The sequence below is a fragment of the Eschscholzia californica genome, unplaced genomic scaffold (assembly GCF_041429995.1).
Source record: "Eschscholzia californica isolate CP2 unplaced genomic scaffold, dmEscCali1.0.p SCAF_1, whole genome shotgun sequence".
NCBI classification, from domain to species: domain Eukaryota; kingdom Viridiplantae; phylum Streptophyta; class Magnoliopsida; order Ranunculales; family Papaveraceae; genus Eschscholzia; species Eschscholzia californica.
In genome coordinates this window covers 44,955,755-44,981,785 of record NW_028238198.1, presented here as the reverse complement: position 1 = coordinate 44,981,785, position 26,031 = coordinate 44,955,755, and the positions used below count along the sequence as shown (strand labels likewise).

Below are 26,031 nucleotides of genomic sequence, written 5' to 3'. Positions count from 1 at the left end.
TCCAGCATGCCACTCTCGGCATAGTGTCACAGCTTAAGCTTATCAAAGCACAAAGGTCGAAAAGAGCGTTAATATATTTAGTCCAAAACTCTGCTTGAAGATTCGTGCTATGATTTTCTCTTCCTAATATTTGTATCCTTAGGTTTTCTAGCTCCAATCTCCAAATATCATTATCAAGTCATGAACACCCTAACCATATATTAGCATTATTTCTCTAACGTATTAGTAGTTGTAATGATGATGATGATTGGTTAGTATTTGAGATACTAAATAGACTTCCAGTGAAGTCCCTTACCCGTTCCAAGACTGTTCGTAAAAAGTGGTGTTACTTAATCCAAAAAGATCAACAATTCATTGATTTACATCTCACCCGTTCCAGAACACGCCTCCCCTCTCGTCTACTTATCGTTGTTCCTCTACCACGGATACATATACAAGAACAAAACCTAGTGAGATTTGGGGATACCTTATTCTATGACTATTGGCCACTTAAGGAATTCCACATTACAGCTGACCTCTTGTTTGAAGAAGACAGTACAAAGTTGAAACTAGTGGTTGACACAGTAAGGAAGATTGACTCATCTTCTTATGATCACATTTCAAAACCTATAAATGGCTTAATCTGTCTCATTGACTCATACACAGAACATGTTGCTCGTATATGCGATATTTGTACTGGAGAAATATCGCCTTGGTTTCAATCATCCTCGATAGTCGTGAGAGAAGAACTTGTCACTTTATCAAAACTTTGTGCATTTGGTTTTGACTTTTGATCTTGCCACTAATGAACGCAAACTGGTCTGCGTCTGGCCCACAGTTCCACATTCATATGCTCGTGGCTGTTTTTTTTATCTGTGGGGTTTTAACCATTGGGCGGCAATGTAGTAATAAATAGATGGAGAAGGATGGAAGAGGTCCCACCAGATTTACTAAATGATGGTTATGTTTATGTGAATGGTGTTATTTACTGGTCCGGTTGTTCTCTTATTGTTGGGCATCAAGAGGTGGTTATCGTCCAGTATACTTGGTGACGTTTGATGTCGGAAGTGAGACGTGTAGAACCATCATAATTCCAGATTTCATTCTTGATCACCCTCGGGTTCACGGCAAACATTTAAGTTTTGAAGACATTGCTCAATTATTTGAAGTCGATGGAAATTTAGCTATGGTAGTTAAATTGAACAATTGTACGTTCAACATGTATATACATGAAGATGATTGTTAGTACTAAAAGTTTGCGGAAGCTATCGAACCTATCCTAGAAATTGATCCGATTATGAAAATTAATTGAAAAGCTAAGCCAAAATCTAAATATGCAAACAGAATTAACGAGGTTCGGCTTTAAAGCCTACGTCCTCGGCGAACAAGAAAACTTTATTGAAGGATAGATGAAGACGACTCACACAACCCGCAAGTTTGTCCCAAGATGGTACCGTATAAAATTAACTTTCTATACTAGATCTTCGACGACCGAGAAGCCGACTCCGATTGAATCCAAACCGCCTCCAATTGTGAACCAAACCGCCTCCAATTGATTTGAAACTGCCTCTCTTCAATTTGGAAACCGCCTGTCTTGATTTGGAAACCGCCTCTCACAATGATGATTACAAGGACAAGGATGAGAAGATCGGTGGAACTATATTAGTTCTACTCTTACGAACGGAAGATGGAGTGAAGTAAGTTGTATCACCTTGCCTTTTGATACGAGCAGTAATATTGTCAAGTTTCATACATTCATAGGATCAGACGACAAGATTCTCGTAACATCAAATAACTACGGTCTGGAAAGTCGAGAGAATAAGAACCGTCTGTCTATTTATTGTTGCAATTGGAAGAAGGATACTTGGACAGAGGTTGATGTAAGTGGAATCCCATCCTTAAGTCCACAACTATGCCGTCATAGCTTTTGTACTACTTTCTCCGAAAGTCTTTTGTCCCTTGACAATCACAATGCTCCTTGACGCCACTCTAGCAGAGGAATCAACTTTTCTCTATCTACAAACTTCATTTGCCTTCCTTTTTATCTTATGTTTGCGTTTTGTTTCATATATCTTGGTACTTTATTTGCCTTCCTTTATAACTTATGTTTACGTTTCGTTTCATTTAACTTGGTATTTTATTTGCATTCTTTTTTAATTTATGTTTTGCATTCCTTCTCGTGTAACTTAGTACTTGTAAGAAATGAATTTGAATAAATGAGATATGGTTTTCATACTCCTGGAATTTCTTTACCACACGATTAGTAAACAACTTCTTCATTGTTTAATGAAAATGATGGGGGAGCCGCAACTCAAAACCGACCATAGTCCGAAATGATCTTTTGTTTATTTACTTAATTTGAACTCCTTCATGTAGTCATGCTACTAAGCTATACCATGATTTTTTATTGGTTAAATTTCAGAATTAGAACAAGGATTACGAATATTTTGATTGATTGTCTCTTCATCTGAAAGCATCAGGAGCAGGTTCAACTTCGTAGGGAAAGCAAAGGGAAGAAACACATTATAGGATGACTACAATGTAAGGATGCTCCTTTCAACAAAAAAAAAAAATGAACCTAGACAATTTAATACCTATATAAATTTAAAACATTCTTTGTACGGAAATCAATTGTTTTGAGTATAATCATGTTAGAGTATTCTCATAAAACATTTTTCTTTTTTTACTGAATGTGGCTTTGTTTTGAAGAACCCTACAGTAAATTTACATCCAGAACACAACCTAAATAAAAATCTAATTGATTGTCTCACCTTCAGATGGGTTTCAATGGAGCAAATTGATACTCAATTTAATTAGCTTTTCTTATTAGTTGATAAGGTTCATCACCCAAACAAAATTCCAATGTATTCAGTAATTTCCTATATGAATTCAAGTTTTCTTTAACATTTCATTGGCTAGAACATATCATCACCTCAAATTGAATATAGAAGTATTGGACAATTTGATTTCATCTAATTAAAACTTAGTACATCACAAAATTGACACAATCCGACCTTAGCTCAGTTGGTAGAGCGGAGGACTGTAGTTGTAGCAGATTAATCCTTAGGTCACTGGTTCGAATCCGGTAGGTCGGATTTTTTTTCTTCTTTTGAGTTCACTTTCTTCACTTCCACAATCAAAAGACTAATACCCATTTTTTTGAACCATATCTATTAAATTTATTGAAAAACATTGAAGACAAAAAAGAGCAGAGAGGGAAGAGTTAGTCGTGGATCTTTATTAGAGATGTGATTCCATAAGACATGAATCTAATCGGAAACAAGCTCAAAAGTGAAAAATCAGTTTGAAGAGAGAAAAACTAAAAGCAAAAACTTCATTTTTTGGAAAAGCATATTTTGAGCATTAAGTAGAATTTGGGTTTTTAATTGGAAGTCCGTCAAACTACTGCAAGTAATTTGAAAGTGTTTGTTCTTTGTTTGTAAACTATTTTAAGTCCTCTCTTAAGTGGAACTTAAACTTATTAAGTGACATTAGCAGATTAATCACCCATTAGGATGTCATTAATAGACCTTACGACCATAAATTCATTTAGTTATAGGTTTGCTTTATGAATAGTGTAAATTACGCTCACGATATAGCGGACGTAAGGTAATAACTCGCATTTGTGGTTGGCATGAAAGTCTTATACCAACTTCGTTTTGGGTTTAGATGGTCTTGGTGATATTCATACTTACATAAATCGGATTTGTGGTAGTTTCATAGATGTAACTTTAGAATCTGTTTGTTCATTGAGATGAACATGTACGTAGGTGAGTAGGTTTAGCTTGAAACTTCGATAAGAATATGCAGTTCTTCCTTCCTGGCTTTCTCTGTGAAACTTAGAATCTTTGAGCTTGAAAACTTCTTTAAGAATTCTATTAGACGACTTTATAGGCCTTATTGAGGCTTAGGTATAAAGGATTATATCAAAATTTAACTATGATTAACTAATCGTAAAATTCTTATGTATTTCTAGTTCATTAGCCAAAAATTTTTGGGGAATGTCAGGTTCACGGACGTTTTTGACGAAAGGAAATGCCGAAATGATGTGGCATTCACTTTTTGAAAACTTGACCAAATCTGGGCCGTTAAAGATGAACGGTCGAGATTCAGATATATTTCTCATGCCACGTCATCATCTTCCCTACTTAGAGAGAGAATACCGAGAAACCACTGTTTTTTAGGATGATGAAATTCTTAAAGAGCTTGAACTCTAGCTTGACCTTTAACCTTCTTACGGGTTTGTGTAAGCTCAGAAACCCTTTGTAGAAACTAGGGTTTCAGAAGAATAGGTTCCGAGAAGAATAAGAACAAAGTGTTCTTTTATATGGTCAAAGACCTAGATGACCGGTCAACCAGTCCAGGTCTTCCGACTAGTCCAAGTCAAGATCAAAGAACCAGCCCAAGTTGTTTTTCGTCTAAAGGCAGCCAACCTGAAACAAGAAACAAGAAAGTTAGTTGAATAAACGACTTTCTTGTTGTGGTTGTTATTTCTGTTTTTTACTGTTATTTTTGTATAACTGTTTTTCTCTTTTCTCTTATCTCTTCCTATATAAAGAGAAATGTAATAGACATAAAGTATTGAGAAGTTCTTGCATGGTATCAGATAGGTTACAGATCCAGTGCTAGGGTTTCTTCTTCTCAAGCTAAAAAACAATCATTCATCACCTCGCAAAACTCATCAAGCAACAAGTTTATGATCAAAATTCGTGTAAAATAGATCAAAATCAAGTCAAATGGATCAAAATAAAGTAAAATGGGTCAAAATCAGGTAATACAGATCAAATTCTAGTAAAATCAAGTATATTCAAGTAATAATCTGAAAGTGATAAGTGAACAAGTTTTCACTTACTGTTTTTTTTCGCACTCATCTCCAACATTCTCCTGGTTCTTTATCATCCCTTCAATTCTTATTCATGGCATCTCAAATGCAAGGTAATCTTCCTCCTATTTCATCTGTTACTAGCTTTATCACAGAAAAAATTAGATGATAGTAATTTTTTAATGTGGAAGGACCAAGTGGAAACCCTTCTTGGAACTTATGACCTATTAGGGTTTGTCAATGGTACTATAGAAGAACCTCCCCAACTTAAGATCATTCATGGTGTAGAACAAGTGAATCCAGATTTTCAACTTTGGAGATCAAAAGAGGGTTTTGTAAGATCTTATCTAAAGAGTACTTTATCAATGTCTGTTTACTTTGATATATATGGCTTACAAACTGCTAAAGAGATATGGGATTACCTTGAACTTACCAATAATGAGGGTCTTGAGTCTAAGAAAGATCAACTTAGAAGGAAATTGCAAACCATTAAGAAAGGCAATGCATCCATTGCTGAATATTTTAGAGAGTTAAAGCTGATTGTTGATTCTCTCATATCAGTTCATGATAAAATCAGTGAATCTGAACTTGTCAGATTAGCTATTCAAGGCTTAACTCTGATTATGATCAGTTTATAATTGCAATAAGAGCAAACAATGAACAACTAACCCTAGCTCATTTAAAGTCTAGACTTGTTCAACATGAACAATGGCTGCTCTAAAAAGATAATGATCAAGAGGCTTACTATGCCAAAAGATTGAATCATAAATAACATCAAAGACAACCCACAAAGACTTCTCCAACTTATTACAGAAATCAGTCTTATACCAGAAGAGAGGGGTCACCTTTAAAGGGAAACTCTTCCATGAATTACCAACTAAAGGGGCAAAAGGCTGAAGATTTTGATTTTTCTTCAGTCCCATGTGGATTATGTAAAAGATGGGGTCATACTCCTGGGGTATGCTATTTCAGATATAAGCCAAATAGGAGTTATCTAAGTTATCATACTGATTCTCAACATAATCAAGAAGATATAACAGAGTTTCCCACAGATGAAAATAAGGATATTCAGTCCTATCTTTATGCAGATGAAGGTCTTTTGGAATGCAATAATGGTATTTTACAATCTTATGAAAATAGTGATGACTGTGATGAATTTCAAGAGTGTCATACTGCTATTGTTATCAAGGAAATAGATGATGCTGATGATGATGGTGATGTTTATTATGACTGTGAATCAGATCATGAGCAATGCTTTGTTTCTACAGATTCCTCTATCTCATCAAACAAAGATAAATCATGGTTGGCTGATACAGGTGCCAGCAGCCATATGACTCATAGTGAAGACACACTTACTCCAATTCAGCCTTACACAGGCTCAGATGCTGTTATGGTGGGCCGTGGTAAGTTTCTACCAATAACTAGTACTGGTATGTCCAAACTATCCACTTCAACTCATGATTTTCAGTTAAGTAAAGTTTTATGTGTTCCTCACCTAAAGAGAAATCTATTGTCTATATCCAACTTCACTAAAGATAACTCTTGCTCAGTAGAGTTTCTGCCTAGGGGTTATAGTATAAAGGATATTCACTCTAATAAGATTTTGGCAGAAGGTCCTGTCAAGAATAATTTGTTACCTATTGAAGTTCACAATGATATGTTACAACATAGATCTCTTTCTGCTCATTTATCTCTAACAGCATCACAGTATGATATATGGCATGCAAGATTGGGTCATTCTCATAGTGCAGTTATAAAGCAACTTCATGATGACAATAAGATAGTTATATCCAACAAAATTGACAAAACTTTTTGTAAGTCTTGTGGGTTGGGTAAAATTAAATGTCTACCCTTTACCAATGCATCCACAACTACAAACACTCCTTTATATCTAATTCATTGTGATGTTTGGGGACCAGCTCCTGTCACTACACCAAATGGTGCTAGATATTATATACTCTTCTTGGATGATTTCAGCAAATATAGTTGGATCTATGCTATGAAGCTAAGGTCCCATAAACCTATCTCACAGGACGAAATAGAATTTGGGCAAAAGATAGCAAAAAGACCTGAAATAAGGGTTTTGGGCCTAGGCCGGTTCGGGTACTTCTGGGACTCGGAATGGGCTGAATTTTGGAGGGTGAGTTGCTGACATACCCAGTAGTATCAACGCAAAATTTTGTGGTGTTTGGACACCTCCTCCTGAAGGAATTGAGAAAATATCATTAATTGTTATTTTCGACTATTTCCCTAAATCTTATTCTAAAGGGTGTTTTAGGAAACCTTTGAGGAGGTGTATTCTCATTAGGGTTCTATATAAACACTCTTAAGGCAGAGAATAAGGTGTGGAATTTCTCTCTAAGCTTTCTTACTCTACCACATCAAGTAGAGAGGAGAAAGTGAGCTAATTCCCAAGCTACTTCTAGTCAAGCAAGAAGAAGGTCTTCTTATTATCAAAACACCATTGGAGTGCTAGCGAGCTTTCAAGGAGGGAGATTAAATACACCGTTCGGTGTCCCGAGTAGAGGAGCTACGTTTGAAGCTCTTTGTCTTCTTTAATCTATTCGACTAGCTCGAGGGAAATAGCGATTAAGGTAATTTACTATCTTCCAATTAGTTAATTACTAGTTTTGCATGATGATCTTGGGGATACTAGTTTTAGACATTAGATGTCGTTATCCGCTATAAACACTAGTGTAAGGGTATAATTCCCTTCAGTGGTATCAGAGCCTCTTGCAATTAACTAGTTTTTGCTAAGAATCGAACTAAGTGATATTTAATATGCTTGATAGTTTGATAGATTGAGGTTATAAAAGTGTTTTAAAAGTACGTCAAACTCATAATTTGATTACAATGAATATGATTCAACTAGTTTTTCAAATTAACAAAATCAAAATTGAAGATTGAAAGTGTTTCAAAACATTGAATTTCATTGATTTTAAATTGGTTTTTAAAATTGTTCTTGAAAAAGTTTCAAAAACCTAGAATTTTGATCCAAAATTGGTTGATTAAAAGAATTGTTTGGAGTTTTAGGAAACTCCCAAAAAACAAAAATATGGAATTTTAGAAGTATTCTAAAAAGAATTGTTTTTGAGTTTTAAGAAACTCCCAAAAACAAAGTTTGGAAATTTTAAAAGTTTCTAAAAGTTTTGAGATATTTTAGAAGTGTTTTAAAAGGGATTTCAAAATTTAGAAAGAGTTTAAAATTTGGAAAATAGCAAATAGAGATTTGCAAAACAAAATTTTTTTTTTGGAAACTTGGGTTTCGGAAACCCTAGTGCCCGGCCAGGAAGCTTCCTGGCCGGACAGAAGCTGCTGGACGCGTCCAGAGCAGCTGCTGAGGCGCGTCCAGGAGACGCGTCTAGCAGCGACCACTAGCTGCGATGGAAGCATCTAACCGTGTCTTGGAGACGCGTCCAGAGCAGCTGGGACGCATCTTAAGACGCGTCCAGGTCGCGTCTAGGACGCGTCTAGGACGCGACCAGAAGCTGCACTGGTAGCTTCCTGGACGAGTGTAGGACGCGTCCGGAGCCCTCGATCAGACGCGACCAGACGCGTCTTGGGGACGTGTCTGGGAGGTTCCGGGTATCTCGGACTAGGTCCGAGACACCTAGTGCTGGTCCAGTCCAGCACCAGACGCGTCTATGACGCGTCTGGTACATGGACTAGCATCCTGGCTCCGGCCAGAACGAGACCAGTCCTTGATAGGCCTCAACCAGGACATGCCGGCCCTATGGGCCGTGCTATGTCCGGACCTTGTCCGAGCCCTTTTGTGGGCTTGGGCCGGGACTTGTCTAGGACTTGACCCGAGCTTTTTCTAGGTTTTTCGGACCACGAAAAGGGAACATCATTCGAGTGGGAGTTTTTGCCAAATTTTCTTCCGATTCCAACCAAATAATTCCAAAATTAATCCGGGCCATCAAGAAGGTCAAAATGGATTTCTCTTTAAATTGATTTATGAAATCATTAAGAATCGAACCAATATTTTTTTTTCCGAAATTGACCCGACTTTCAAAACCCGAAACAAAGTTTTTCTTGAAGTTGATTTTAGAAATCATAAAAGATAAAACCGGAACGCACCATTAGTCGAATTTTTCGAATTTAGACTTAAGGTCCGTAATGTGACATGTGATGTTGACAAAAGTTTCTCCCAAGATAATCATGCATATATAATTCTTAGCCTTAATATATTATATGAATGCATGTGATGTGAATTGATGCACCCGAAAAGGTTGCACACCCAAGCGGAGTTATCAAGTAGTAATCCGGCAAAGCCGGGATCGATCCAAGGATAGGAAGCTAGTTCGGATATCGAAGGATCTTATCTGTCGGTTTTAGTGTTACTAGCTAACTTAGACTAAAAAGGAATAGGAATAAAGGTAAATGGGAGGTTTTAGATTGAATGAGAAACAAAACAAGGAAGCAAGAAAAACTAACTAAACAATATGAGTAAAACGGGCGAGAGAGATTCGAGAGAAGAGTCGGAGGAACAAGAGTTTGGAGGCAACAAGAGTCGGGAGACAATAAGTGAGAGAGGTGTCGAACCGAGAATGCGATAATGATAAACCTACGATTACGTGTAGTCCGATCTAATGTTTCAAGGTATAATCGATGTTCGACTCCTAAAGTAGATGTCTCTAAGTACTATGTATATCCGGAGATTATACTTAGTCAAACAAACATCTAAATCGGTTGATCCCGAGTCAACGAAAGTGTTGTCTAGTCGCCTAACTATGTGAAGTGCATGACAAGACACATGAAAATATGACTTAGACTACGATCGGAATCGAATACTTCGTTTCACCTATTAACTATGTGAATTGCTTGACAAGACACATGAAAATACGACCGAAACGATAATCGAAATAAATGAACATCAATTTATAATCAAAACATCAAATCATATTAAACGTAATCACAAATTCATCACATTTTATCTCATAAAATCGACACTAAAGTTAGCTAAACATGGTGAATGAATAAGAAATGGAAAGAAAATGATGAGAGAATCCCCCTTTTTCGATGTCGTTCGAGGCTAAGATCGTCGAAAAATATGAGTCTTTAGGTGCAGCCGATCTCCCCTTAGCAAATTTCTGGGTTCCCCATACCGACCATCATCATCTTCTCCATTTAGAACCAACCACCATTAAAGCTTAACCCTAGCTTTCTCTCTCTAGAAATTTTAGCTCAAAATCAAATCAAACCACATGGGAAGCAAGATCAAGACATGGGGAGTAAAAGCCCTAAGGTTTCCGGCCAAGAAAGTGGCCGAAAACCATAGAAAAATCCGGCCAAGAGGAGCACAAGTCCGGTCAAGACAAGATCCGGCCAAATACTACTGTTCCGAGCCGTTCCCAGTAAGTTGCGATCGTCCTTGCAGCTCCCGTACGCGTCCCTATTGCTGGCCCGTGCATGAAAATGGCGTCCCGAGCTAGTGAGAACCCGGAGCAGCAACTGTGTGTGCCGGCCGAGCCAGCAGCTGTGCACGTCCATGGATGTTCCCGTGTAAGCTGCTGCTCGTGCACTGTTGCTGCCCTGCCTTCCCGTGAGATGTGTAACCTGAGCTGTAGCTACTGTTCCCGTGAGAAGCAGCTCGCGCTGCCCCTTCTTGTGCCGGCCTTGCTTGGCCGGCCTAGTGGTGGTCGGCCAAGCTTGATCGGCTGCCTCCTCTTTCCTTCTCTCTTTCAAGCTTCACACTCTTGGAACTCTCTAGAACCCTAGAACACCAACCCTAGCCACCCTTTCTCTCTCTTCTTTCTTGCCTTGATAGAAGATGATGAATAGTAAACTCTAACTTGTGTTTACTACTCAAACCCTAGGGTCCCTTGACTTAGTCAACTTCTTTAGACTTTGTTGACTTTGATCCATAAAGAGAGGGTGCCCATATAATTATTCCTTGTCATTCTTCCTTGGGCTTTTGGGCTTTGATTTGGAAACCAAAAGAGTGCCTCCATCCTTGTCTCTACATCTTCAAATTCTCACAAAGGACTAGAATACCCTCAGACTTCTTTCTTTCATAACTTCCTCGTCTGAATTCGGAATTGACTTCCGTTTTCACCGTCGGACTCGTCATTGACTCCACTTGTCATATGATTTTCTTGAAATCTTTTTCTCTCGTTTTCGGCACATGAAATGATAGTGACAATTCGTTCCCTTTATTCTGATTTACATGTTTATCTCAAAAAATGATACCTAACAAGAAAAACACAAAAATATTATTGATAACACTCGAAAAGGACAAATAAGTCTAAGTTAGGCTCTCCAAATGTGACATTTTCGTGTCACATCATGAATGCGGGAAACTAGTATGGCCATAGATTTGTTTCTATATTTTTGTTTTAAGCACGGATGGGTGCATATCTGTAATTAATTTAAATTTCAAGTTTATACGATCTGCGAATCGTTAAAGTCTTGTAATTAGAGTTTAGGGTCTATGAGTCCATTGAAGAAACTCAAGGAAGGAATCCAAAGGCGTGTGGGAGAAATCAATGGAGGTCCAAAGATGGAGATCTAGACGAACCAAAAGGCAAAACACGAAGCAAACAAAAGGAGATTAGATCTTCTAGGTTAGGGGCCATACTAGGATCCATGTCTGCTAGGATAATGGTCGGACTTCGCAGAGTACCTCCTCTACCTTGGGACAATGACGGTAGGTCTATAGAAGAGGCCTACACGTCGAAATGGTTCTACTCAACGAGATCAGCAGAAGAGTCTTGGATACTCGATGCAAAAGGATAGATTAGTCATTCATCAATGAAATCTATCAACCAAGAGTCATAAGGTATGATCAGTGAAGTAGTTCACTCACCCGGAACGACGAAGTCAAAGGATAGGGCCTTCGTCCGCTTTACTCCGAGAACTGGGATCTTGGAATCACTTATTCAACGGGGGACGATTTTTATTGAATAATGTGGGAAAACTAAGTTTTTCAAAACGATAACGAGTTTGAAAACTTTGCCATTTCTTTATGTAGTTTAAAAATGACAAAAGATATTTTCAACTTCCGCTCACTTCTCGACAAGGAGAAGCTGAATGAGCACAACTTCCTCGACTGGGAGAGGAACCTGGGAATAGTTCTCATGATGGAAGGCAAACAACATGTACTAGAAACTCCAATTCTGTATTGGATGATACTTCGACTAAAGAAGAGATAGATGAAGAAAGGAGTGTGCGGAAAAAGGTAGAGCCTGTAACTTGCTTAATGCTAGCAACCATGGAACCGACTCTGCAAGAGCAGTTCATAGACATGGATGCTTACTCCATGATGCGACAACTTCGGGAAATGTTCCAGAAACAGTCGAGATTGGAGAGGTTTGAAACCTCTAAAGCAATTATGGACATGCGCCTTGAAAAGGGAAAACCAGTTGGGCCTCATGTTCGTTAAATGATCAGGCTCATGGGTAGGCTGGCTAAACTAGGTTTCCCTTATAGCCAACAGACGGCTAACGACACTATCCTTCACTCCCTCCATAGTGGTTTTAATCAGTTTAAGATGAACTACAACATGAATGGATGGGATAAAACGTTGGAGGAACTTCATTCTATGCTTCTAAAAGCCGAAAATGACGTCGCTATAGTGGAGACTAAGAAGGACGTTCTTATGGTACAAAAGGACAAAGGGTTCAAGAAAGGTGGAAAACACCAAATGTTTCTACTGTGATGGCAAGGGCCACTGGAAAAGAAACTGCCCTAAGTTCTTGGAGGACAAGAAGAATGGAACAGTGGTTTCCAATTCAAGTATAAACAGTTAACTTATCAAATACTGTAAAATTCCCAAACTTTGGTATATGATACCTAAAGTTGCCCTATCATTGTGAATGTACAGGTGCAGCTGGGAACTGAGTATTTGGCTAAGGAAGACAAGATCCAAGAGGGAGCAGAAGCCTCGACTGCTAAGGATGCTGAAAGGGATCGAAGTCTACTTTAGGCACTAATCTAGATTAAGCGTTTTTCTAGTTTGGGAGATTTTGACATTGACCCCCAATTTTATATAGATATTATGATTATACCCCCGTTTTTCTAAAACTTTTGATTTACACCCCCACATGAACGGGAACCGCTAAATCATAGTTAAGTTGAGTGTGTGTTTCACACACGCGCCACCAGGACCATTTTGCCCCTCTTTCCCTTGCCGTTCTTGCTCATTCTCTATTCACTAATCCTCTCATCACTTTATTTCAAATTTAAACCTTATCAAACTCTCAATTTCATCAATCATAACTCTTATCTTGATATACTTTTCTCTTATCTTTCTTTCTCTTCTCCATTGATGTCGCTATCTTCACTCCTCTCTCATGACTTCATGAAGTTTTGCTTCTATAATTCAATCATTCCATAAACAATCAAGACCAACAGAACCAGCTGAAGTAGAAGGATCATCATGATCTATGAAAGATTGTATACCCGTTTCATGATTTGAAACAACTGAAGAGTGGAGAAGAAGAAGATACTGATGATCGGATCTCTATCTGATTAAAAGGTAAACCAAATTCATCTCTATAAGAACTCAATCTAATCATACCTCAAATAATAGTTTTCTTCCCACCTGAGCTCTTTTGAAATCCTCTACAATTACCAATAAACTCTGTAAAAACAAAAAGATTTTTAGAGAGAGAAAGTTAGAGAGTAAGAAAACTAGGAAAGCCCATCAAGAAAAAAACAGAGCAAGAAAGTTACAGAAAGAAAGTGATATAGAATTTTCTTACCTTAGCTGATTTGGTAAGATTATAGAGAGAGAATTTCCCCTCTCATCTATATTCACATGACCCAAATGGTTTTTATCCCTTTGGAGCTCTTCCTTTTTAAAAACCAAAATCTTCTTCATCCCAATTGGGAGTATTCCTCTGGTGGTGGCGGATATGGATTATAGAGAGAGAATTTCCACCACAATCTGCAATCTTGCAAGTGCATCAAATTTTTTGATAGGAAGGTGATGAAGATGAAGAGGGTGGTGGCTGCTGGGGTGGTGTGAAGTGGAGGTAGTGGTCTGTTAGTGAAGAATCCCATGAAGAAGAAGGAGGGGTGAATATGAAGGTGATGAGGATGAATACAAGGTGTGATGGTGGTGGTGATGAACCTGGTTTCTCCCTGGCGTGGAGGTAGAGGTTTGTCAGTGAAGAATCCTAGAAACTTGGGATTCTCAGTTTAAATCTAGTCTAGGTTTTGGTTATTTCTATCACTCTCTCTTTTCTTATCTAAGTTTTGGGTAGTTTGGGTTTTTGCTTCAAAGGTTTTGAAGAAGTTACGGTGTATCAAGGTCAAGGTGCAAGCAAAACAAGATTCAAAGCTTTAAAATACTAAACTGGTATTGCTGGAAACTTCATAGTCATGGTTAAAATTATAGCTTTCTTTCAACCATTAGAAAATTGTGTGGTTTTGAGTTGATTAGTGGATGAAGTAGATTAATGGAATTATGGAAGAAAGAAGAAGACGGTACAAAATTGGAAATTAAAATTTAAATAAGGGTAATTTTGTCTTGCTTCACATGTGTGATTCACACATGCTCAACTTAACTATGAGTTGACGGTTTCCGTCCACGTGGGGGTGTAAATCAAAATTTAAAAAAAAAAACGGGGGTGTAGTCCTAATATCGATATAAAAGTGGGGGTCAATGTCAAAATCTCCCTTCTAGTTTTTAACATCATCTCTATACTAAGTATTATGGAGAATCAATAAAGAACTTTATTTCTAAATTGAGATGTTATTAAAAGTGCTAAATTAAACAATCTATACCTAAGGAATCTAAACTTGGTTAAACACCTACAAGATAAGTTCAAATAACCAAAACATGAATCAACTGATAAGAAAGAAAGTCTTGAGTCAGAAATAGAGATTGATCTTCAAACGTACTTCTAACCTATCCATATTTGGAGTGTCCAAAAGGATTAAGATGAAGAACACGAATCAAACTCTATCCTCCAAAATCCATTAGTCTAGACACAACTTCCCACAAAACTACCAAAATTTCGTCTAAAGCTAAAACTTGTAAAAAGCGTTACAAAACTAGCTAATATCTGACGCAATTTCTTTTTTAAAGAAATTTGGGCTTCTTCCACAACCAATCAAGTGAACAAAGTGTTTGTTCCTCATGATAGTATTCTTCTAGTAATTAGCACACCTAGTAGTCTGGGAGAAAAGTACTAATTATTACAAGAATAAGTGGGAGAAAAGTACAAGTCGATTTAATTCGATCATGAGAAAAATCATGAAACTTGTACAAGACGATTAAATTCGACCAAGAGCAACAAACTGCGGCTCCTCGAAAAAGGAAAGGTTAAAGATATGATCTTATAAACCCACCGCACAAAAGCGAATGTCATTCGCAGGAGAACTCTCAAAGCAAGTGAAAGTGTCTCTAAAGGAATATCTTAAAGTAGTTGAGAAAATTCCAAACAGTTGTTCAAAAGCCCTAAAAGGTCAAAAGTAAAATCTCAAAGACTCAGAAAATAAATGTTATTTCTGAAGAGATAAAAGACCTGCGCAGAAACAGAAACTGACTCTAGATTTTGGCTAGAAGCCAAAATCATCATGGAATCCATATCTCGTAAAGACATGAAGCTTGATAATTTAAGTCAACAGAAGACCTAAATTGGTTTTCTAAAGTAGAAAACTGAGAAGGATGGGAACATTCATGTTTTCCGAAACTAGACAAGAAGAATAAGATTCTTCTAATTAAGTTATGTCCATAGGCATGCTTCAGAAATCCATCGACGGATTAAAAGCACGCAAGAGTTAGAACCTTCGATTCAAAGAGGCAATCAAAGAAGTTTGATTCCTGAGGAATGAAGAAAAATCTTGAATCACGAGTTTCAAGAAGGTAAGTGGGAGAAACAAACCTTTCGGGTCCGTATGCAGAATCCATACAAAAGATTGAGTACGACATAAGATGTTGTGTAACAGTGAATACACTGACTCAATAAAAAGACCACACACAAGGATGAAATTCTATTTTGGGCATCTGAAGATCTATAAGCATAGATCAAAAAGATGATAGGATTAGAGAGACTCAGTACGCTGAGATGCTTGAGATCCGAAACAGAAAATCTAAGACTCGGAAAAGTCTAAAAGAATTTCGACCCAAAACTCATGACAAAGAGCGTTGCCAAATCGGAGTTTGAAAAGACACCGATGAGCAAGCACGCATGAGAGAGACGTTTATGTTTGAAAACATAAAGTCAAAGTCATGTTGAACGTGATTAGCATTTAGATATCCAATTCGGATTGGAAATTTGAAACACTACTGAAACATCCTAGAAGGCTAAAGGATGAAAGTAGTACAAATAGTCATCGTAGCAAACTTCTAGACATGGAAGGAAAGTAGGCTTAAAAGTTTTTAAGCCGTAACCGTTGCAAATTCTACATAAGAAATTAAAAGCCTTAACTCTAGTAAAGATTACTAGATATTATCAAGGTTGAAGATAGCAATCTTCAAATTAATTGATAATAAGCAAAGTTTAAAACCGACTACCACGGTAGTCAAACTAAACTGTCACCTAAGACATAGTATGAGATTCATACACAATCTAAGGCATGAGGTAAATTTGGAATAAACCTCGACAAGTAAAACTGAGTGGGTAAAAAGAGTTTTACGGAAGAGGCTCAGATTTACAACTCTCATTATCAGAAATAATCGTTATTTCAAAAGTCGTCTAAATTTGATTTAGTGTTTAAACGACTGTCCATTGATGATAAAACATTCCGAATAGGTTTGTCAGATACGTGATCTGATGAATGAAACCCTATTAAGTGAACTTGGAATATTTATTGTCAAATCCCTAGTCCAGGTCATTGCATGGACAACAATGACTTATGAAGACTAGTGCGGGAGTCGATGGGATAGCGCAGTTTCATGGGCTATGGGAATAGTATATTCGATTCGACTACGTGGGTTTGTAAAAGGTTTATACACTGGATAACCCTTTAATGAGAAGTACATCACTCTTGATGAACGTCAAATACTTCTCAAAAGACAAGATTGGAGAGATTCCTCAAAACATGAGTGCTCTACTCATCTTATGTAAGGAATGTCCGACTTTGGTTCCGTCAAACACCGCGCCGTAAAAGGAAGTTATAAAGACAGATACTGGGAAGGACAGGATAGACATGAAGTTAAGTGGGAGCACAAGAATGGATTGTGTCATCCTAATCACATTAGGTCAAAAGTGTCTCAAGGCCACTTGATGAGTGACAACTGAAAATGCGTGGTCGCGCTCAAACAGATTAAGAATTAATCGTTTGTCTTTTACAGTTGTACTCGGAGATCAAGAAAGTCTGAATGACGTGACGTATCAGATGAGATACTAAATTGACACGGGAATCGAGGCATTGCACTTGTTCTAAGTCCAAGTGGGAGTCTAAAGGAATTGAAGGAGATGTCCTTCGACCAAGATGGCAATGCGAGCAATATGTCGGCTAGGACAATTGATGAAGAAGATCATCAAGTCCGATTGATTTAGGGGTCGTAGTGTTTAGCTAGAAATTAACTACGATCGTCGAATTACGAAGTAATTCGCGGCTAACTTCGATCCGATCCTACATCAGGTTACACATAAGAATTGGTATTTAATCGGATAATATGACTAGTGAGAGTGTGATATAACATTGGGAATGTCCCATAAACATATCTCACAGGCCTAAATAGAATTTGGACAAAAGATAACAAAAATACCCGAAATAAGGGTTTTGCGCCTAGGCCGAATCGGGTACTTCTGGGACTCGGATTAGGCTGAATATTAGAGGGTAAGTTTCTGACACACCCAGTAGTATGAACGCAAAATTTCGTGGGGTTTGGACACCTCCTACTTATGGAATTGAGAAAATATCATTTATTGCTATTTTCGACTATTTCCCTAAATCTTATTCTAAAGGGTGTTTTAGGAAACCTTTGAGGAGGTGTTCTCATTAGGGTTCTATATAAACACTCTTAGGGCAGAGAATAAGGTGTGGAATTTCTCTCTAAGCTTTCTTACTCTACCACATCAAGTAGAGAGGAGAAAATGAGCTAATTCCCATGCTATCTTCTAGACAAGCAAGAACAAGGTCTTCTTAGTATCAAACCACCATTGGAGTGCTAGCGAGCTTTCAAGGAGGGAGATTAAATACACCATTCGGTGTCCCAACTAGAGGAGCTACGTTTGAAGCTCTTGGTCTTCTTTAATCTATTCGACTAGCTCGAGGGAATTAGCGATTAAGGTAATCTACTATCTTCCTATTAGTTAATTACTAGTTTTGCATGATGATCTTGGGGATACTAGTGTTAGACATTAGATGTCGTTATCCGCTATAAACACTTGTATAAGGGTATCATTTCCTTCACTATCATGTACGCCATGATCTGCACTCGCCAAGATGTCTCATATGCCTTGAGCATGTGCAGCCGTTACCTATCAAATCCAGGCGAAGCGCACTAGAGCGCCGCCAAGAATATTCTAAAGTACCTGAGAAGGACTAAGGATCACTTCCTGGCATATGGCGGGGATGATACTCTAAAGGTTGTAGGCCATGTGGATGCAAGCTTTCAGACGGATAGATACGACTTCAAATCGCAGTCCGGTTACGTCTACTGTCTGAATGGAGGAGCAGTGAGTTGGAAAAGTTCTAAGCAGAGCACAATTGCAGATTCTACCACTGAAGCAGAATACCTAGCGGCCTCGGAAGCTGCAAAGGAAGGAGTTTGGATAAAGAAGTTCATAATAGAACTTGGTGTCGTACCTGGCATAGAAGAGGGAGTGACTCTCTATTGTGACAACAATGGAGCGATAACCCAAGCCAAGGAACCAAGAGCACGCCAAAAATCCAAGCATATCCAAAGGAAGTACCACTTGATTAGAGAAATCATAGAGAGAAAAGATGTGGTCATTTGCAAGGTTCATACGGATGACAATGTTGCAGATCCGTTGACTAAACCGTTACCTCAGCCCAAACATGATTCACACATGTGGGGCATTGGTATAAAGCGCATTGGAGAATGGCAACAAATGTAATTTGGATTCATAAAAGAGTTTATGTAACTAATTACTTACATTCGATAAATAAAATAAAAGGAATTTTATTTTTGTCCTTAAAATTTGATTTGGTATTTAAGAGACAGTCCGTAGATAAAGAAAGCACACCGAGTAGGCTTGTCAGATACGTGATCTGATGAATGAAACCCTACTAAGTGAACTTGGAGTGATTCATTATCAATTCCCTAGTCCAGGTCATTGCATGGACAACAATGACTCACGAAGACTAGTACGAGAGTCGATGGGATAGCGCAGTTTCATGGGCTATAGGAATAGTGTATTCGATTCGACTACGTGAGTGCATAATAGGGATTATACGCTGCAATAACCCTCAACATGAGAAGTTCATCCAAAGAATGATGAATCGTCAAACTTCTCATAAAGACAAGATTGAAGAGATCCCTCAAAACATGAGTGCTCAGCTCATCTTATGTAAGGAATGTCTGACTTTGGTTCCGTTAAAAGTCGCACCGTAAAAGGAGGTTATAAAAACGGATACTGGGAAGGACAGGATAGACATGAAGTTGAGTGGGAGCGCAAGAATGGATTATGTCCTCCTAACCATGTTAAGATGCAGTATCCTCGGGCCACTTGGCGAGCAATAACTGAAAATGCATGGCCGTGCTCAAATGGATTAAAAGTTAATAATTTGTTTTGACAATTGTACTCGAGATCAAGAAAGTCTGAATGACATGAAGTATCAGATGGGATACTAAGTGACATGAAAATCGAGCATTGCACTTGTTCTAGGTCCAAGTGGGAGTCTGAAGGAGTTGAAGGAGATGTCCTTCGACCAAGGTGACAATGAGAACAATTTGTCGGATAGGACAATTGATGTGGAAGATCATCAAGCCCGATTGATGTAGGGGTCGTAGAGTTGTAGCTAGAGACCAACTACGATCGTCGAATTACGAAGTAATTTGCGGCTAACTTCGATCAGATCCTACAACAGGTTACACATAAGAGTGTCAAATTGATCAAGGATATGACTAGTGGGAGTGAGATATAACAATGGAAATGTCCCATAAACATATCTCATAGGCCTAAAAGGAATTAGGCAAAGATAGTACAAAAAGCCCAAAAACAGGGTTTTGGGCCTAAACCGATTTGGGCACTTTTAGGGTTCGGATTGGGCTGATTTTTGGAGGGACGTTTCCTTATGTTATGAACGTTAAATCTGACAATTTTGGCTGGGTTTGGACGTCATCTCCTTAGGGAATTGAGAAAATATCAACTAGTTGCTATTTTTGATAATTTCCCTAAATCTTATTCTAAAGGGTGTTTTGGAAACCTAAAAGGAGGTGGATTCTTATTAGGGTTCTATACAAACACTCTTAGGATAGAGAATAAGGTGTGGAATTTCTCTCTAAGCTTTCTTACTCTACCATATCAAGTAGAGAGGAGAAAGTGAGCTAATTCCCATTAACTATCTATCTAGTCAAGATGAAAGTTCTTCTTCTTCCAACCACCATTGGTGTGCTAGCTAAACAACAAGGTGGGAGATCAAAATGATTGCTCGTGTCCCAAGTAGAGGAGCTACGCTTGAAGCTCTTGGTCTTCTCATAAGCAGTTGGAAAGGTTCGAGGGAAAACTAGTGAATAAGGTATTTATCTTTCTAGTTTTACTTAGTATTATTAACAGCTTATGCATGTGATCCTGGGAATACTAGTGACATTAGATGTCTTATTTCCGCTATAAACACTAGTAGAAGGGTGTAAAACCCATCAGTTAGGTCTTTATGATTGTTCCTACGTAAATTCCACTTGACCAAGATGGTTGAGACCACCACTCTAAAATGACTAGCGAGGTAGTTTAACAAGTAAAAGTAGTCGTCGGAATGATTTCCTTGCAGCTAACTGAGTGGAAGGCAAATATATCCATGTAACAAGTAAATCTTGGGAGTTTTGTTTATGTCTCCTAATCATGGTGTTTGTGGCTTTTCAGCATAAGGATAATACAATGCTCTTCTTTTGATGGCATGCATCTCTATACTATTTGCTCACCAGGGTTGACTGTATTTTAAACCTGCAATGTAGTAACATAATGTATATGGGTTTCTCTGTAAACTTAGTACCCATTTTCTCTTATATTAACCTTCAAATATACAAATCATATATCTAGCTCAAAGAACAGGATGAAATCCATCTCTAACTTGCTTATGCCTTAACTTTACAGAACCCACTCTACTCTAACCCAATCTCCTGATAAAGTAATGAAGAGTCATGCTATTTTGCATCCTATGCGTATTGTACGCTCATTGTTTTAGAAGCATAAATAGGGAACAAATTCGACTCGATACCATAAACCAGTCCAAGAAATTGAGATTTAGTCAGGCCCATTGGTACCCAAACCCAATGATGGGAATATCTTTCAACTCCGGCTCCCACCACTACCATTTTTCTCCACTTTTTATCTTCTTCTCTCCTAAAAAAACACAACTTTTATATATCATTTTTCACTCTCTAATTTTCCCCTTTGCCAAAAAATCGATTTGGTTTGGGTGAAATCCCTCAAACCAGATCATACGCTGTTTTGGGAATTTATCCCACCAGTCAAATACTGATTTCCGATAAAGAGGATTATGTGGCCATGACCATTTGGTGGACACAAAACGTTTCATAGACACTCTGTGATTTCCCTAGAGAGATTTATACAGACCGAGAGAGAGAGCGACAGAGAGAGACAGAGAGCGAGAGAGAAAGAGAAAAAGTGGGGGAGAGAGGCTTCGAGAAAGATAGATAAAAACTGCGAGAGAAAGATGTGTCTACAACGACAGAAATAATGAGAGTGATCTCTAATGTAAAAGAGAGAGTGAGAGGGAGAGAGAGAGGGAGAGAGGGGGAAACAGTGAGTTAGAGAGGAGAATAGAAGAAAGAGAAAAGGTTGCAATGGTGGTCAGCATGGTGGTGGCCGGAATGGTGGTGGTGGGAAGTTTTTGTGGCGAAGGTGATAAAGAGGATGAAAATTAGGGGGCAATGTTTGATCCAAAGAGTTTTTGGACTAAAATAAATTTATTTTTTTGTTCAACTAGACATTCATTAATTAGTAAAAACGGCATTACAATATTTATTAACTAAAATACAAGGGACATTCTTCCACCTCTTGCTTAAATTCTTTTTCCTCGCCCATCTTGCTAATATGTCTGCATTCGAGTTAAGTTCTTTCCTGGTGTAATTGAATTTAATCGTCTGGAATTCTTTCCTGCATTTCCGAATTTGCTCGATGTGGATGAGTGATTGCCATTGCACTGCGTGCTGATTGTTATGAAGGTGTTTGATGAGATTTATGTTGTCGCTTTCTATTATAAAATATTCCCACGAGAATATAAAAAAAACATGGATTCTCTAGAGAATTTATTTCCCGGAGATTATTCTTTATTCCCAAAGTCGCAGCCTTTAAATATCATAACTTCATATCGAGTCCACATGTTGACTGTACGTATATATTTGGTGGTAGCGCTATTGCGGTTGAGTTCACCGATTAGTTAGAATCTCAAGAATATCTAACTACGAATATATAAAATGGTATCTCTCAATCTAACAACTACATTTTATGCCAGGTACATCTATAACTACATGAACCGTCTCTACATATTTCTAACAACTACATTTTATGTCAGGTACATCTTTAACTAAATGAACCGTCTCTACATATTTCATATTAATATATATATATATATTTCGTACTAAAGCAAAGGGATTTTAACTATATAGGTCAAAAAATTTAGAAAATAGTTGGAAAGACAAAAAACATTTGTAATTTAGCAATTGACTAAAAAAGATCCCGAATGGACCCCAAAATAGTGAGTTTCCTACATTATCCCTAAAAAAAATCAGAAATTACCGGCGTATCCCCACCCATAAAAAGCAATTTCAGAAACACAATAATCAAATTTGGGAAGTTTTATAAGGCCTCCCCAATTTTGTTAAAAGGCCTCCCCATTAACCATTTTACTTGGTAAATTATCATTGAGGGGGGGCCTTTTAACAAAAATGAGAGGGCCCTATAAAATCTCCCATCAAATTTTTCTTCTTTCCCTCGCGATTCACCGAGACTCTTGAGTATCCTCGATTGTTCGTGTTCTTTTACTTCTTCTTCGAGTTTTAGGTTTCCTGTCGTGATTTACATATAAGTTCTCTACATTCTACTTCTTCAACACTAAAGTAAGTAGTTATTCACTTAAATATTCGATTTCTTTCCATCTTTCTGTCTCTCGCAAATATATGGTTTGTAAACTCTATTTCGTTGTTCTTGGGTTTATGCACGGGGTTTACAAACAACTTTTACGACAGAAGATCTACAAATTGAGTGCAAAACCCAATTTTTGTTTATATTGGGTTTGCAAACCCTATTTGCAGTAATAAATCTGCAAATAGGGTTTGTGAACCCAATTTTGTTGTTCGTGGTTTTAGAATGGGTTATGCTAACCCGATTTCCAAAAATAGATATGTAAATAGGGGTTACGAACACTATTTTGTTGGTCGTGATTCTGGCAATGGGTATGCAAACCTTATTTGCAGTATAAGATCTGCAAATAGGGCTTATAAACCCTACTTGTTATTAAAAATTACGCAAATAGGGTTTGCTAGCCTTATTTACAGTAGTAGATATGCAAATATGGTATGCAAACACTATTTGCAGTAGCTCATATGTAATTTTTAGTTTTGCAAATATTATTTTTATTAATAATTTCTCTTTTTATATGCAGTAAATGTCAAAAAAAGGTGAAGAAAAAAAAGGAAATATTGAAAAAAGAAACTAAACATTGAAGAAAAATTATGATACTTACAGTTTATAGATGCACATTGAAGAATAGTGCAGCCTTCATTGTTAAGATATATGACAGATTAAGTATTGAGCAATTCAGTGCACTATTTGACTCGCCATTTGGAGGCTTTTTAAAGCTCTTTATAGTGAAGACATTGAGAAAAAAAATTATGAAATACCTATCTCCATTATATGAGTTAGTAAGTAGATATTCTATAGAGAAAGGGAAAGTTGTTTTCGATGATATAGAGATAGAGTTTAAAATAGATGATGTGGCTATCTTACTAGGATTGTCGAAGGAAGGAATGATTGTATCTCCATTTGAAGGAAAAAAAGAAGAAGAATTTGTCCGTACCAATTTTGGAGAAAAGGCACATAAGGTTTCTACATCATTGATAGGAACTGTTATTAAAGAAGAAAAAACAAATGATTTTGTTAAGTTGGTGATTATGCACATAGCTTCATCATTCCTGTTTGCAATACAAGCTGGAACCACGATACAAATGTCGTTCACAAACTTATTAAGGTCGATGGAAAAGATAAATTCTATCTCATGGCTTACAGTTATTCACAAGTACATGATGAAGACAATAAAAGAAAATGTCGACAAACTCTCAAAGGCTTCAGGATGTCTCCTTCTACTGCCTGTAAAATCAATTTTATATATGTTGATTAACTTTATGTAATTTGCATACTTAGTCTGCAACCTATAATGATTGTACTTTTAACTTTATTCAGTTTTGATTTTGTGAACATACAAATCTATATCGAATAATCCATCACAAGAAGGACAAATGTCCTCGAATTGTAAAATGGAGTTTCGATCACATGAAGCTGGATTTTCTCCAATCATTAGAAGATATAAGAGAGAAACAGGTATATTCTACTCTTCTCATTTGTTTTGATTTGCATTCATTATATGAAAGTTGAATTTGCAAAATTTTAGTTTACAATTGTAGGTTGCATATTGTAAGTTGCATATAATGGTTGCAAATGTTTAATGCATGCTGAAATTCGCAAGCATACTGTTTGAATTTCAGATTTCAGAGGATTTTATGGTTCCACTATCTGAAACTGAAGAACTACTGATTTCTGGTTGAATATTGACTATTGCATCTTATGGTGAGGATTCTTATTTGAAAGATCTTGAAGACAAAGTTAAGAAATTAGAAGCTCAGTGTGAAGAACAGGAAAAAAAATTTAAAAATAAAAGATGAAAAAATAGAAAAGTTGAAAGAAGCGTTGTATTGCGTAAGAGAACCAAATTTGATTCTTGTCAAAGAGAATGAGCAGTTAAAAGTTCAAAATAAACAAAGTGCAGTGAGGAGGTTGATGAGAACATGCCGAAGATGAAGTCAAAGAGTACTGAAAAAAAAAAGTAGCTTCAAAATCGAAAAGTACTATCAAGATGAAGGGATCAGGTGATATAGATGGTAACCAAGTAAGTTCAGAAACTAAATTTGAGGAGGTTGATACAAAAAAATATCAAAAAAGAAAAGAAGTGTCTGAAAGTTCTGACTTTGAGACATCAAATAAACAAGTATACAAGTTGAATAAGTTAAAAGTGAAATGTAGCAAATCAAAGGGTTGTTCGATTGAAAAGGTAAATCTCCAAGTGAGTGAAGGTAGTTCTAAAAAGCAATCTGATGTGAAGGATAATGAAGCACCTGCACCGCTAAATTGGAGAGTTCGGAAATTTGGAACCACTTCAACAATAAAAAAACTCAATATAGCTAAATAATTCTATGCACTGGCAATTAAAAGGTAAGTACAAATCTACTTCAAATTTTATTTTTCTTTCTGTAACAATGGAGTTTTGAAATAATTCTATGCACTGGCAAATTATTTTCTGCAGACACTGAGTTGCAAAAAAGTGTCTGCAAACATTTGATTGTAATCCAATGTCTACAACTGTGGGTTGCAAAATATTTTTGAACTAATTCTATTGCATATTTTTGTAGTTCAGTTGCATGGAACAAAAATTTCGACTTGATCATCAATGAAGAACACATTGAATCTCTCATTGTGAATGGATTTGTTGACAGTCAAGTAATAGATTGGTATCTATTACGCAAAGTGAAATTTAACAAATACACGGCTTTTTTCAGTTCTACTATTTGGGTAAGTTCTTTCAAACATTACTATTTTCTATTTAGTTTTCATTAGTTATCTAATTAGATGAAAAACATTATATATGTAGACTTCGATGAAATTTGGAGCTTCTATACAAAACATCTCTGAATTACTTACCAAAAAGCTCGAAGAAGCTTATGCAAAGAAGGTGCTCCAATGAGTTTAATTTAAATTTCAAATTCTTTCGTATTCTAAAATCATATGAACCGACATTCCATACCCTTTGGTCATAGGTGCTCGCGAAAGAAAAGACAAGCTCAAACCATAAAATAACATGAAATGAAAAAGGCAAACATCCTTAAAACTAGAGAAAATAAATGTGTAGTT

At 37.1% G+C, this 26,031-nt stretch overlaps 1 non-coding gene across 1 annotated transcript; it reads left to right on the top strand.

Moving 5' to 3' along the window:
• The first annotated feature begins 2,988 nt into the window (after window positions 1–2,988).
• Window positions 2,989–3,074, top strand: TRNAY-GUA (transfer RNA tyrosine (anticodon GUA)). Its single transcript is given in 2 exon segments — window positions 2,989–3,025; window positions 3,039–3,074. It is a non-coding gene; the product is annotated as a tRNA-Tyr (tRNA).
• Window positions 3,075–26,031: the final 22,957 nt, after the last annotated feature.